Source organism: Salmo salar, chromosome ssa20 (assembly GCF_905237065.1).
Source record: "Salmo salar chromosome ssa20, Ssal_v3.1, whole genome shotgun sequence".
NCBI classification, from domain to species: domain Eukaryota; kingdom Metazoa; phylum Chordata; class Actinopteri; order Salmoniformes; family Salmonidae; genus Salmo; species Salmo salar.
Genome location: NC_059461.1, coordinates 44822001 through 44837743, shown reverse-complemented (window position 1 = coordinate 44837743; position 15743 = coordinate 44822001).

The following is a 15743-nucleotide window of genomic DNA, read 5'->3' as shown; positions in this document are numbered from 1 at the left end:
GATGACCAATCAAGGTGATTAGAAACATTTGGAACATGGAAACCAAGCTATTTAGCGAGCTACAGTACCTACCAAAGTTATCCGGTGAGTGTCTAACTGATTAATTAAACTTCAACATGTTATTAGCTAAATGATGCCTAGTTAGCAATGTCATGTTTTATGGGATAGAGCGAAACACATTTTGTCGGTTTCATTCTGTCAGCGACACTGACTGACTGGCTAACTTAATCTTAGCTATCAGATTTCTTTTCTTCTCACAATTCATGTGATAGGTAGTTAATTAACTTAACACTTGCTTAAACACTTTTAGCTTAATCATTTGCTGTCTTTTAATACCAATATGCATGTCAATATGCAGTATCATGTTAGCTAGCACAACAGCTAAGGTACTGTAGCTAGCAACAATATGAGTTGATCTGACATAAGAGCAAAACTTTACTTTTGCAGATGGATTCACTTCCCATACTCGTGGTGTTGGAAGAGGTTGTATTGGGAGGTTGGGTTGTTGTTGATGATGGGTAATTGAGGTTGGGCTATGGATATTTGACCCAGCCAGTGGTTAATTCTCCCGCCACCAGCGCGTGAAATCCACTAGGATATTTGCAAGTGTTCTAGTGCCACCGAGTGACTGACGAGAGAAACGGATAACGTTATTTCGACAGGCTAAGGGTGTTTTGGCCGACGGAAAACAGTAAGTCACAAACGTTACGAATTATGCATTTGATGGTCATTCAGGTTAAATGGGTTGTCCTATCATAATTAGGTAAGTTAGCTAGCTAACGTTATCTTGAGTGTTAGCAAGCTAACGACCTTTAGCTACCTGGCCATTTTTCTGTGCTAATATCTCTGGCTGTGGTAACGTTAGCCTCGCGACCATGCTCGCGAAGCTAGCTTACTGAAGTGTTGTAACTAAATAACACGCCACTCCGCGGATATAACTAAATGTACCTTTTTGCCAACCTATGGCTAGCTAGCTGACTGTCATTGTCTGTAATGACAACTAGCTAAAGTTAGATAGCTAAGTCTGACTTCTAGACTGTCGGACACTTGTGACGTTAAGGATGGATGCACATTCTGTTAGCTAGCTAATGTTAGGGTTTACATTCAATTTGATGTAGCCAACTTATTTTAGCTATGTTTCTAACGTTTATTTACTTCTGTACTTAAATGCAGAGGTCAATGCATTGACAGCTTTGTAAAGATATTCTGAATGAGTGGAACCTGGCCTCTTTGATTCCAAAATTTGAGGTTAAGTAAAACTGAGAATTTCCTCTGAGAGGGCGGACAGAGATTTTCATTGACCCTGTATAAAACATAATCTACGTCTTCAACACTGTCATCGATAACCAATAGTACAACCTTAATGGAAACTTGAAAGACGTAATTTCACCAGAGACTTAAGAACCATGCAGCCACTTTGAGACTAGATACATTACATGCACAGCTACCGTAGAGTCTGGCCTTCATTTTTCCATACTTGCTTTATTTGTAATTTGCACAAATATTCTGTCAGTGACCAACCTGACACACAAATCAAACTACATTTTATTTGTCGCATACACATTTAGCAGATGTTATTGTGGGTGTCGTGTTCCAAGCTCCAACAGTGCAGTAATGTCTAACAATACACGCATCTTAAAGTAAAAACATTTAATTAAGAAATATAGAAAAATATTAGTATAAGCAATGTTGGCGTCTGAAGTATGAATATTATTTATACATCGGACTCCGACATTGCTCATACTAATATTTCCAAGTGTCTTTATACCATTCTTTCACTTTCAGATGTGTGTATTGTTAGATATTTCTGCACTGTTGGAGCTTGGAACGTGTATAGATGTTGTGGACATATACTACATAGTGTATATGGTTACAATGTCTATAGAATAGTGTACAGTGCATTCAGAAAGTATTCAGACCCCTTGACGTTTTCACACAATACCCCATAATGACGAGGCAAAACAAACTTTATTCACATAAGTATTCAGACCTTTTGCAATGAGACTAAATTAAGCTCAGCTGCATCCTGTTTCCATTGATCATCCTTGAAATGTTTTTACAACTTGATTAGAGTCCACCTGAGGTAATTTCAATTGATTGGACATGATTTGGAAAGGCACACATTTGTATAAGGTCCCACAGTTGACAGTACGTCAGAGCAAAAACCAAGCAATGAGGTGGAAGGAATTGTCCTTAGAGCTCCGAGACAGGATTGTGTTGAGGCACAGATCTGGGGAAGGGTTCTAAAAAATGTCTGCAGTATGGAAGGTCCCCAAGAACACAGTGGCCTTCATCATTCTTAAATGGAAGAAGTTTGGAACCACCAGGGCTCTTCCTAGAGCTGGCTGCCCGGCCAAACTGGGCAAACGGGGGAGAAGGGCATAGGTCAGGGAGGTGACCAAAAACCCAATGGTCACTCTGACAGAGTTTCTCTGTGGAGATGGGAGAAACTTCCAGAAGGACAACCATCTCTGTAGCACTCCACCAATCGGGCCTTCATTGTAGAGTGGCCAGACAGAAGCCACTCCTCAGTAGAGGTCGACCGATTATGATTTTTCAACGCCGATACTGATTATTGGAGGACCCAAAAAAAAGACTTTATTTTTTTTTAAATAAATAAAGTGTAATAATGACAATAACAACAATACTGAATGAACACTTATTTTAACTTAATATAATACATCAATAAAATCAATTTAGCCTCAAATAAATAATGAAACATGTTTGGTTTAAATAATGCAAAAACAAAGTGTTGGAGAAGAAAATAAAAGTGCAATATGTGCTGTGTAAAAAAAAATAAAGCTAACGTTTAAGTTCCTTGCTCAGACCATGAGAACATATGAAAACTGGGGGTTCCTTTTAACATGAGTCTTCAATATTCCCAGGTAAGAAGTTTTAGGTTGTAGTTATTATAGGACTATTTCTCTCTATGATTTGTGTTTCATATACCTTTGACTATTGGATGTTCTTATAGGCACTTCAGTATTGCCAGTGTAACAGTATAGCTTCCGTCCCTCTCCTCGCTCCTACCTGGGCTCAAACCAGGAACACATCGACAACAGCCACCCTCGAAGCAGCGTTACCCATGTAGAGGAAGGGGAACAACTACTCCAAGTCTCAGAGCGAGTGATGTTTGAAACGCTATTAGCGCGCACCCCGCTAACTAGCTAGCCATTTCACACCGGTTACACCAGCCTAATGTTGGGAGTTGACAGGCTTGAACTCATAAACAGCGCAATGCATTGCGAAGGGCTGCTGGCAAAACGCACGAAAGTGCTATTTTGAATGAACGCTTACAAGCCTGCTGGTGCCTACCACCGCTCAGTCAGACTGCTCTATCAAATCATAGACTTAATTATAACACACAAACACGAGCCTTAGTTTCCGGATTCGACCATATTAATGACCATATTAATGACCTATCACGTTTATTCTTTCAGTGAAATGCAGAACCGTTCCGTATTTTACCTAACGGGTGGCATCCATAAGTCTAAATGTTCCTGTTACATTGCACAACCTTCAATGTTATGTCATAATTACGTAAAATTCTGGCAAATTAGTTCGCAACGAGCCAGGCAGCCCAAACTGTTGCATATACCCTGATTCTACGTGCAAGGAACGCAAGAGAACTGACACAATTTCACCTGGTTAATATTGCCTGTTAACCTGGATTTCTTTTAGCTAAATATGCAGGTTTAAAAATATATACTTCTGTGTATTGATTTTAAGAAAGGCATTGATGTTTATGGTTAGGTACAGTTGTGCAACGATTGCTTTTTTCGCAAATGCGCTTTTGTTAAATCATCCCCGTTTGGCGAAGTCGGCTGTCTTTGTTAGGAAGAAATAGTCTTCACAGTTCGCAACGAGCCAGGCGGCCCAAACTGCTGCATATACCCTGACTCTGTTTGCAAGAGAAGTGATACATTTTCCCTAGTTAAAAGAAATTCATGTTAGCAGGCAATATTAAAAACCTCTTACATCTAGACGTTCCGCTAGCGGAACACCTGCTCCAATATCCAATGATGGGCGTGGCGCGAATTACAAATTCCTCAAAAATACAAAAACTTCCATTTTTCAAACATATGACTATTTCACACCATTTTAAAGACAAGACTCTCCTTTATCTAACCACACTGTCCGATTTCAAAAAGGCTTTACAGCGAAAGCAAAACATTAGATTGTCAGCAGAGTACCCAGCCAGAAATAATCAGACACCCATTTTTCAAGCTAGCATATGATGTCACAAAAAACAAAACCACAGCTAAATGCAGCACTAACCTTTGATGATCTTCATCAGATGACACACCTAGGACATTATGTTATACAATACATGCATGTTTTGTTCAATCAAGTTCATATCTATATCAAAAAGCAGCTTTTTACATTAGCATGTGACGTTCAGAACTAGCATACCCCCCGCAAACCTCCGGTGAATTTACTAAATTACTCACGATAAACGTTCACAAAAACCATAACAATTATTTTAAGAATTATAGATACAGAACTCCTTTGTGCAATCGAGGTGTCCGATTTTAAAATAGCTTTTCGGTGAAAGCACATTTTGCAATATTCTGAGTAGATAGCCCAGCCATCACAGGCTAGCTATTTAGACACCCACCAAGTTTAGCCCTGACCAAAGTCAGATTTACTATTAGAAAAGTTTGATTACCTTTGGTGTTCTTCGTCAGAATACACTCCCAGGACTGCTACTTCAATAACAAATGTTGGTTTGGTTCAAAATAATCCATTGTTATATCCAAATAGCGGCGTTTTGTTCGTGCGTTCAAGACACTATCCAAAGTGTAAATAAGGGACACCAGCATGGTGCATTTCGTGACAAAAGATTTCTAAATATTCCATTACCGTACTTCGAAGCATGTCAACCGCTGTTTAAAATCAATTTTTATGCCATTTTTCTCGTAAAAAAGCGATAATATTCCAACTGGGAATCTGCGTTTAGGTAAACAAAGCATGGGGTCGACTCGGGCACGAGCCTGAGTCTCACAGTACTGTGACCAGCCACTATCCAAACGCGCTACTTTTTTTTCATCCAGAGCCTGCAAAGCCACGATTCAGCCTTCTGAGAGCCCATGGGAGCCGTAGGAAGTGTCACGTAACAGCAGAGATCCCCTGTAATGGATAGAGATAATCAAGAAGGCCAAGAAATTGTCAGACAGGGCACTTCCTGCATGGAATCTTCTCAGGTTTTGGCCTGCCAAATGAGTTGTGTTATACACAGACACCATTCAAACAGTTTTAGAAACTTTGGAGTGTTTTCCATCCAAAGCTAATAGTTATATGCATATTGTAGTTTCTGGGCAGGAGTAATAATCAGATTAAATCGGGTACGTTTTTTATCCGGCCGTGAAAATACTGCCCCCTAGTCATAACAGGTTAACTAAATATGCAGGTTTAAAAATATATACTTGTGTATTGATTTTAAGAAAGGCATTGATGTTTATGGTTAGGTACACGTCAGAGCAAAGACAGTCCTTTTTCGCGAATGCGCACCACATCGATTATATACAACGCAGGACTGGCTAGATAAACTAGTAATATCATCAACCATGTGTAGTTAACTAGTGATTATGTTTGTTTTTTATAAGATAAGTTTAATGCTAGCTAGCAACTTACCTTGGCTTCTTACTGCATTCACGTAACAGGCAGGCTCCTCCATGGAGTGCAACGTAAAGCAGGTGGTTAGAGTGTTGGATTAGTTAACCATAAGGTTTCATCCCCAAGCTGACAAGGTAAAAATCTGTCGTTCTGCCCCTGAACAAGGCAGTTAACCCACCGTTCCTAGGCTGTCATTGAAACTAAGAATGTTTTCTTAACTGACTTGCCTAGTTAAATAAAGGTCTAAAAAATTTTAGTTTTTTTTTTAATCGCCAAATCGGTGGCCAAAAATACCGATTACCGATTGTTATGAAAACTTGAAATTGGCTCTAATTAATCGGCCATTCCGATTAGTCGGTCGACCTCTACTCCTCAGTAAAAAGCACATAACAGCCCGCTTGGAGTTTGCCAAAAGGCACCTAAAGGACTCTCAGACCATGAGAAACAAGATTATCTGGTCTGTTGAAACCAAAATTGAACTATTTGGCCTCAATGCCAAGGGTCTGGGGTAAATCTGGCACCATCCCTACAGTGAAGCATGATGGCAGCATCATGGTGTGGGGATGTTTTTCAGCAGCAGGGAATGGGTGACTAGTCAGGATCGAGGGAAAGATGAACAGCTCAAAGTACAGAGATCCTTGATGAAAACCTGCTCAGGACCTCAGACTGGGGTGAAGGTTCACCTTCCAACAGCACAAGGTCCCTAAGCACACAGCCAAGACAATGCAGGAGAGGCTTCGGGACAAGTCTCTGAATGTCCTTGAGTGGCAAAAAGTGACATTATTAAAGTGACAAGTGTTCCATGTCTATGTACACAGGGCAGCAGCCTCTAAAGTGCAGGGTACTGGGTGGAGGCCGGCTAGTGATGACTATTTAAGTCGGATGGCCTTGAGACAGCTGTTTTTCAGTCTCACGATCCTAGCTTTGATGCACCTTTACTTACCTCGCCTTCTGGATGATCGCGGGGTGAACAGGCCTTGACCCTGGTGGCTGAGGTCCTTGATGATCTTCCTGTGACACCGGGTGCTGTAGATGTCCTGAAGGGCATGAGTTGGACTGCAGAGGGAAAGAACAGCAGCCAACTGGTGCTCAGCATATGTGGGAACTCCTTTTAAGACTGTTGGAAAAGCATTCCAGGTGAAGCTGGTTAAGAGAATGCGGAGAGTGTGCAAAACTGTCAAGGCAAAGGGTGGCTACTTTTGTACGTTTTTTTTTTGCTAACAACATGATTCAATGTTCTGACGTCTTCACTATTCTACAATGTGGAAAATGGTTTAAGAAAAGAAACCCTTGAATGAGTAGATGTCTGAACTTTTGACTAGTACTGTGTGTTCTAAATTAACCTAGTAAAACTCATGGACGATTAAAGTGGGGGGGGAAAAGTATTTGATCACCTGCTGATTTTGTACGTTTGCCCACTGTCAAAGAGATGATCAGTCCATAATTTTAATGGTAGGTTTATTTGAACAGTGAGAGACAGAATAATAACAACAAAATCCAGAAAAACGCATGTCGAAAATGTTATAAATTGATTTGCATTTTAATGAGGGAAATAAGTATTTGACCCCTCTGCAAAACATGACTTAGTACTTGGTGGCAAAACCCTTGTTGGCAATCACAGAGGTCAGATGTTTCTTGTAGTTGGCCACCAGGTTTGCACACATCTCAGGAGGGATTTTGTCCCACTCCTCTTTGCAGATCTTCTCCAAGTCATTAAGGTTTCGAGGCTGACGTTTGGCAACTCGAACCTTCAGCTCCCTCCACAGATTTTCTATGGGATTAAGGTCTGGAGACTGGCTAGGCCACTCCAGGACCTTAATGTGCTTCTTCTTGAGCCACTCCTTTGTTGCCTTGGCCGTGTGTTTTGGGTCATTGTCATGCTGGAATACCCATCCATGACCCATTTTCAATGCCCTGACTGAGGGAAGGAGGTTCTCACTCAAGATTTGACGGTACATGGCCCCGTCCATCGTCCCTTTGATGCGGTGAAGTTGTCCTGTCGCCTAAGCAGAACACCCCCAAAGCACAATGTTTCCACCTCCATGTTTGACGGTGGGGATGGTGTTCTTGGGATCATAGGCAGCATTCCTCCTCCTCCAAACATGATGAGTTGAGTTGATGCCAAAGAGCTCCATTTGTCTCATCTGACCAGTTGTCCTCTGAATCATTCAGCTGTTCATTGGCAAACTTCAGACGGGCATGTATATGTGCTTTCTTGAGCAGTGGGACATTGCGGGCGCTGCAGGATTTCAGTCCTTCACGGTGTAGTGTGTTACCAATTGTTTTCTTGGTGACTATGGTCCCAGCTGCCTTGAGATCATTGTCAAGATCCTCCCGTGTTGTTCTGGGCTGATTCCTCACCGTTCTCATGATCATTGCAACTCCATGAGCTGAGATCTTGCATGGAGCCCCAGGCCGAGGGAGGTTGACAGTTCTTTTGTGTTTCTTCCATTTGCGAATAATCGCAACAACTGTCACCTTCTCACCAAGCTGCTTGGCGACGGTTTTGTAGCCCATTCCAGCATTGTGTAGGTCTACAATCTTGTCCCTGACATCCTTGGAGAGCTCTTTGGTCTTGGCCATGGTGGAGAGTTTGGAATCTGATTGATTGCTTCTGTGGACAGTCGTCTTTTATACAGGTAACAAGCTGAGATAAGGAGCACACTCTTAAAGGGAGTGCTCCTAATCTCCGCTGGTTACCTGTATTAAAAGACACCAGGGAGCCAGAAATCTTTGAGAGGGGGTCAAATACTATTTCCCTCATTAAAATGCAAATCAATTTATAACATTTTTGACATGTTTTTTTTCAGTATTTGTTTTGTTATTCTGTCTCACTGTTCAAATAAACCTACCATTAAAATTATAGACTGATCATTTCTTTGTCAGTGAGCAAATGTTCAAAATCGGCAGGGGATCAAATACTTTTCCCCCTCACTGTGGTAAAGGTTAAACCAATTTTATTCACCAATTGTCATACAGCTCCATAAGACAAATACATGGTTTCACTAGTGGAGGGGGAGGGTGTGTGTGTGTGTGTGTGTGTGTTATATACACCCACCCCCCCAATTTGGGTGACGTCCTCCTCTCTAAACATTTTATCTTTATTGCTAGGCAGGAAACTAAGTGATGCGGGCCATGAACTGTTCCTTCTCCCTTAATGTGACCTGACCTTGACCCCCCCCCTTCACTAAACCACATCTCTCCTCCCTTATCAGTGCCTGCCACATGTGCTTGGCACTTCCTATACTCAATACATTCCCTCTACAGATATACAAACTAGACCATGGCACTCAGTATTTAAATAGGATACCTGATAATTAACAATATTTCAAGTTTATAACTCATCATATGGGAAGCAGGCAAATTCCTTCCACTGAGCTGTGTAAAGACAGACTGACAGGGGTAAGACAATTAATTATCTTAATGTTCTCTTATTGTTTGCAGGTGCATTAACCTTCTGACCCGATGCAGCCAGGTCCCATCTACTTTTTAACTCCTCGCAAGTGTGGCTTGTTTGGTGTCTGCTGTGAAGGAATAAAACAAGTCAACTACTTGATTAATGAAGGTGTGTAAGGCAGCAGCGCAGTCATCAACTACATGCACCATTTCTTCAACTACGGCGTTGGGGAAACAAGTATGGACCTGAATTTTGATAACTGCAGTGGCCAAGACAAGTTTGTGCTCTGGTATTGTGCCTCGTGGACCACACAAGCTCCACCATGGTCTGGACCTTCACTTCCTGATCACAGGCCACACCAAGTTTGGCCCCGACTGGTGCTTCGGCCTCATCAAGCAGTGCTTCAGAAAGACCAGACTGAACTCTTTGGCTGAGATTTCTGGTGTTGTGAAGGACAGCACTGACGGGTCAACATCCCACAGCTGGTTGGACTGGATGATGGTACGGTGCTGGTGTAACGCAATGGCTGGCAACAATACCTGACTCCGTACTTCAGGCAGCTGCCACAAATCAAGCAGTACCAGCACTTCAGGTGAATATCATTGTCATTGTATGAGGTTATTCTTTTTATCTAAACTTGGGAGGTGAATTGATGTTATGCAAGGTTGTAATGTCTTAATTTTTTTCTCATTATTTCCTGTTTTACAGCTTCGATGCTCTGGAGCCTGGTGTTGTTGCCAAGGAGTGTTTGGACTCAGTCGGGGCCAGATTTCAGCTGCAGCGTTGACATCCTTTCTCCTCTAGATGGTCTGCCTGTACTGGACTGTATACAGCTAGACAAAAAACAATCTTTCTGAGAAGATCAGGGAGTTTTGTGACGAAGAGGCTATGGACATCAAATTTCAAATCAAATTTATTTTTATATAGCCCTTCGTACATCAGCTGATATTCTCAAAGTGCTGTACAGAAACCCAGCCTAAAACCCCAAACAGCAAGCAAAGCATGTGAAAGAAGCACGGTGGCTAGGAAAAACTCCCTAGGAAAAACTCCCTAGAAAGGCCAAAAACCTAGGAAGAAACCTAGAGAGGAACCAGGCTATGAGGGGTGGCCAGTCCTCTTCTGGCTGTGCAGGGTGGATATTATAACAGAACATGGTTAAAATGTTCATAAATGACCAGCATGGTCAAATAATAATAATCATAGTAGTTGTCGAGGGTGCAACAAGCACGTCCGGTGAACAGGTCAGGGTTCCATAGCCGCAGGCAGAACAGTTGAAACTGGAGCAGCAGCACGGCCAGGTGGACTGGGGACAGCAAGGAGTCATCATACCAGGTAGTCCTGAGGCATGGTCCTAGGGCTCAGGTCCTCCGAGAGAAAGACAGAAAGAGAGAATTAGAGAGAGCATATTTAAATACACACAGGACACCGGATAAGACAAGAGAAATACTCCAGATGTAACAGACTGACCCTAGCCCCCGACACATAAACTACTGCAGCATAAATACTGGAGGCTGAGACAGGAGGGATCAGAAGACACTGTGGCCCCATCCGATGATACCCCCTGACAGGGCCAAACAGGCAGGATATAACCCCACCCACTTTGCCAAAGCACAGCCCCCACACCACTAGAGGGATGTCTCCAACCACCAACTTACCGTCCTAAGACAAGGCCGAGTATAGCCCACAACGATCTCCGCCATGGCACAACCCAAGGGGGGGGCGCCAACCCAGACAGGAAGACCACGTCAGTGACTCAATCCACTTAAGTGACGCACCCCTCCCATGGACGGCATGGAAGAACACCAGTAGGCCAGTGACTCAGCCCCTGTAAAAGGGTTAGAGGCAGAGAATCCCAGTGGAAAGAGGGGAACCGGCAAGGCAGAGACAGCAAGGGCGGTTCGTTGCTCCAGCCTTTCCGTTCACCTTCACACTCCTGGGCCAGACTATACTTAATCATAGGACCTACTGAAGAGATAAGTCTTCAGTAAAGACTTAAAGGTTGAGACTGAGTCTGCGTCTCTCACATTGGTAGCAGACCATTCCATAAAAATGGAGCTCTATAGGAGAAAGCCCTACCTCCAGCCGTTTGCTTAGAAATTCTAGGGACAATTAGGAGGCCTGCGTCTTGTGACCGTAGCGTACGTGTAGGTATGTACGGCAGGACCAAATCGGAAAGATGGGTAGGAGCAAGCCCATGTAATGCTTTGTAGGTTAGCAGTAAAACTTTGAAATCAGCCCTTGCCTTAACAGGAAGCCAGTGTAGGGTGGCTAGCACTGGAGTAATATGATCACATTTTTTGGTTCTAGTCAGGATTCTAGCAGCCGTATTTAGCACTAACTGAAGTTTATTTAGTGCTTTATCCGGGTAGCCGTAAAGTAGAGCATTGCAGTAGTCCAGCCTAGAAGTAACAAAAGCATGGATTAATTTTTCTGCGTCATTTTTGGACAGAAAATTTCTGATTTTTGCAATGTTACGTAGATGGAAAAAAGCTGTCCTTGAAACAGTCTTGATATGTTCTTCAAAAGAGAGATCAGGGTCCAGAGTAACGCCGAGGTCCTTCATAGTTTTATTTGAGACGACTGTACAACCATCCAGATTAATTGTCAGATTCAACAGAAGATCTCTTTGTTTCTTGGGACCTAGAACAAGCATCTCTGTTTTGTCCGAGTTTAAAAGTAGAAAGTTTGCAGCCATCCACTTCTTTATGTCTGAAACACAGGCTTCTAGCGAGGGCAATTTTGGGGCTTCACCATGTTTCATTGAAATGTACAGCTGTGTGTCGTCCGCATAGCAGTGAAATTTAACATTATGTTTTCGAATGACATCCCCAAGAGGTAAAATATATAGTGAAAACAATAGTGGTCCTAAAACGGAACCTTGAGGAACACCGAAATTTACAATTGATTTGTCAGAGGACAAACCATTCACAGAGACAAACTGATATCTTTCCGACAGATAAGATCTAAACCAGGCCAGAACTTGTCCATGTAGACCAATTTGGGTTTCCAATCTCTCCAAAAGAATGTGGTGATCGATGGTATCAAAAGCGGCACTAAGATCTAGGAGCACGAGGACAGATGCAGAGCCTCGGTCTGACGTCATTAAAAGGTCATTTACCACCTTCACAAGTGCAGTCTCAGTGCTATGATGGGGTCTAAAACCAGACTGAAGCGTTTCGTATACATTGTCTTCAGGAATGGAAGATTCGATATAGGCCGATAGTTTTTTATAATTTCTGGATCAAGATTCGGCTTTTTCAAGAGAGGCTTTATTACTGCCACTTTTAGTGAGCTTGGTACACATCCGGTGGATAGAGAGCCGTTTATTATGTTCAACATAGGAGGGCCACGCACAGGAAGCAGCTCTTTCAACAGTTTAGTTGGAATAGGGTCCAGTATGCAGCTTGAGGGTTTGGAGGCCATGATTATTTTCATCATTGCGTCAAGAGATATAGTACTAAAACACTTTAGTATCTCCCTTGATCCTAGGTCCTGGCAGAGTTGTGCAGACTCAGGACAATGGAGCTTTGGAGGAATACCCAGATTTAAAGAGGAGTCTGTAATTTGCTTTCTAATGATCATGATCTTTTCCTCAAAGAAGTTCATAAATTTATTACTGCTGAAGTGAAAGCCATCCTCCATTTGCGAAGGCTGCTTTTTAGTTAGCTTTGCGACAGTATCAAAAAGAAATTTCGGATTGTTCTTATTTTCCTCAATTAAGTTGGAAAAATAGGATGATCGAGCAGCAGTAAGGGCTCTTCGATACTGCACGGTACTGTCTTTCCAAGCTAGTCGGAAGACTTCCAGTTTGGTGTGGCGCCATTTCCGTTCCAATTTTCTGGAAGCTTGCTTCAGAGCTCGTGTATTTTCTGTATACCAGGGAGCTAGTTTCTTATGACAGATGTTTTTAGTTTTTAGGGGTGCAACTGCATCTAGGGTATTGCGCAAGGTTAAATTGAGTTCCTCGGTTAGGTGGTTAACTGATTTTTGTCCTCTGACGTCCTTGGGTAGGCAGAGGCAGTCTGGAAGGGCATCAAGGAATCTTTGGGTTGTCTGAGAATTTATAGCACGACTTTTAATGCTCCTTGGTTGGGGTCTGAGCAGATTATTTGTTGCAATTGCAAACGTAATAAAATGGTGGTCCGATAGTCCAGGATTATGAGGAAAAACATTTAGATCCACAACATTTATTCCATGGGACAAAACTAGGTCCAGAGTATGACTGTGGCAGTGAGTAGGTCCAGAGACATGTTGGACAAAACCCACTGAGTCGATGATGGCTCCGAAAGCCTTTTGGAGTGGGTCTGTGGACTTTTCCATGTGAATGTTAAAGTCACCAAAAATTAGAATATTATCTGCTATGACTACAAGATCTGATAGGAATTCAGGGAACTCAGTGAGGAACACTGCATATGGCCCAGGTGGCCTATAAACAGTAGCTATAAAAAGTGAGTGAGTAGGCTGCATAGATTTCATGACTAGAAGCTCAAAAGACGAAAACGTCGTTGTTTTTTTTTTTTGTAAATTGAAATTTGCTATCGTAAATGTTAGCAACACCTCCGCCTTTGCCGGATGCACGGGGGGTATGGTCACTAATGTAACCAGGGGGGTGAGGCCTCATTTAACACAGTAAATTCATCAGGCTTAAGCCATGTTTCAGTCAGGCCAATCACATCAAGATTATTATCAGTGATTAGTTCATTGACTATAACTGCCTTGGAAGTGAGGGATCTAACATTAAGTAACCCAATTTTGAGATGTGAGGTATCACAATCTCTTTCAATAATGGCAGGAATGGAGGAGGTCTTTATACTAGTGAGATTGCTAAAGCGAACACCGCCATTTTTAATTTTGCCCAACCTAGATCGAGGCACAGACACGGTCTCAATGGGGAAAGCTGAGCTGACTACGCTGACTGTGCTAGTGGCAGACTCCACTAAGCTGGCAGGCTGGCTAACAGCCTGCTGCCTGGCCTGCACCCTATTTCATTGTGGAGCTAGAGGAGTTAGAGCCCTGTCTATGTTCGTAGATAAGATGAGAGCACCCCTCCAGCTAGGATGGAGTCCGTCACTCCTCAACAGGCCAGGCTTGGTCCTGTTTGTGGGTGAGTCCCAGAAAGAGGGCCAATTATCTACAAATTCTATCTTTTGGGAGGGGCAGAAAACAGTTTTCAACCAGCGATTGAGTTGTGAGACTCTGCTGTAGAGCTCATCACTCCCCCTAACTGGGAGGGGGCCAGGGGGCCAGAGACAATTAATCGATGCCGACACATCTTTCTAGCTGATTTACACGCTGAAGCTATGTTGCGCTTGGTGACCTCTGACTGTTTCATCCTAACATCGTTGGTGCCGACGTGGATAACAATATCTCTATACTCTCTACACTCGCCAGTTTTAGCTTTAGCCAGCACCGTCTTTAGATTAGCCTTAACGTCGGTAGCCCTGCCCCCTGGTAAACAGTGTATGATCGCTGGATGATTAGTTTTAAGTCTAATACTGCGGGTAATGGAGTCGCCAATGACTAGGGTTTTGAATTTGTCAGAGCTAATGGTGGGAGCCGTCGGCGTCTCAGACCCCACAACGGGAGGAGTAGAGACCAGAGAAGTCTCGGCCTCCGACTCCGACTCGCTTAATGGGGAGAACCGGTTGAAAGTTTCTGTCGGCTGAATAAGCGACACCGGTTGAGCATTCCTACAGCGTTTCCCTCCAGAAGCCATGAGAAAGATGGCCGGCTGCGGGGACCGTGCGAGGGGGTTTATACTAACGTTACTATCTGTACTTACTGGTGGCACAGACGCTGTTTCATCCTTTCCTACACTGAAATTACCCTTGCCTAACGATCGCGTCTGAAGCTGCGCTTGCAGCACAGCTATCCTTGCCGTAAGGCGATCGTTCTCCTGTATATTATAAGTACAACGACTGCAATTAGAAGGCATCATGTTAATGTTACTTAGCTTCGGCTGTTTGAAGTCCTGACGAACCATGTCCAGATAAAACCTCCGGGGTGAAAAAGTTGAATGAAAAAAGTTGAGTGAGGGAAAAAGTAAAAATATACGGTAATGAAAAAGTAAAAAACCGTCAGGTATCAAAGTAAGATCGGCAACAAAAACGCACAGCAGCGTAAACAAGTCTGCAAGTTGTGACCAGAAACACGGAAACAGGAAACAATCTTGGGGGGGACATCACATGCCATTCACCAAAGTCGAGAGCAGGACAGAAACGGGCTCCGAATATAGATTCCCTTGTTCATGCGTGGTTCGGACGGACCAGTTCATCACTGGGGGCGAGTTCCCAGTAATCAGCACTCTGCAGTGCCTCTATTCACCTGACTCTCTCCTAACACACGCCATATGTTGCTTCTACTTTTTTTTTATCAAGATGCTCAGCCACTTTACTCCTGATTTATATGCATATAACTACCTCTATCACTGATTGATATTCTTGTACACACAATATATAATTTGGTTCTTTCTCTACTGGCATTGACATTTGTGTCAATATAAAGAAAAAAATGAATAATCTACTTTTGATATTGCTACTATGCAAGTAACCATTTCGCTGTACTGTTTACACCTTCTGTAGAGACCCATCCACTTAGCAAGATGTGCCTGGGGATTATAGTGTTTCACATGACCCAGCAATTTAAACAAGTGTGTTTGGGTAAGTGTCATCTAATATTTATAAAAATATTTTTCTGGACACTTTCTGCTTGCCTGGAATTTTTCATTATT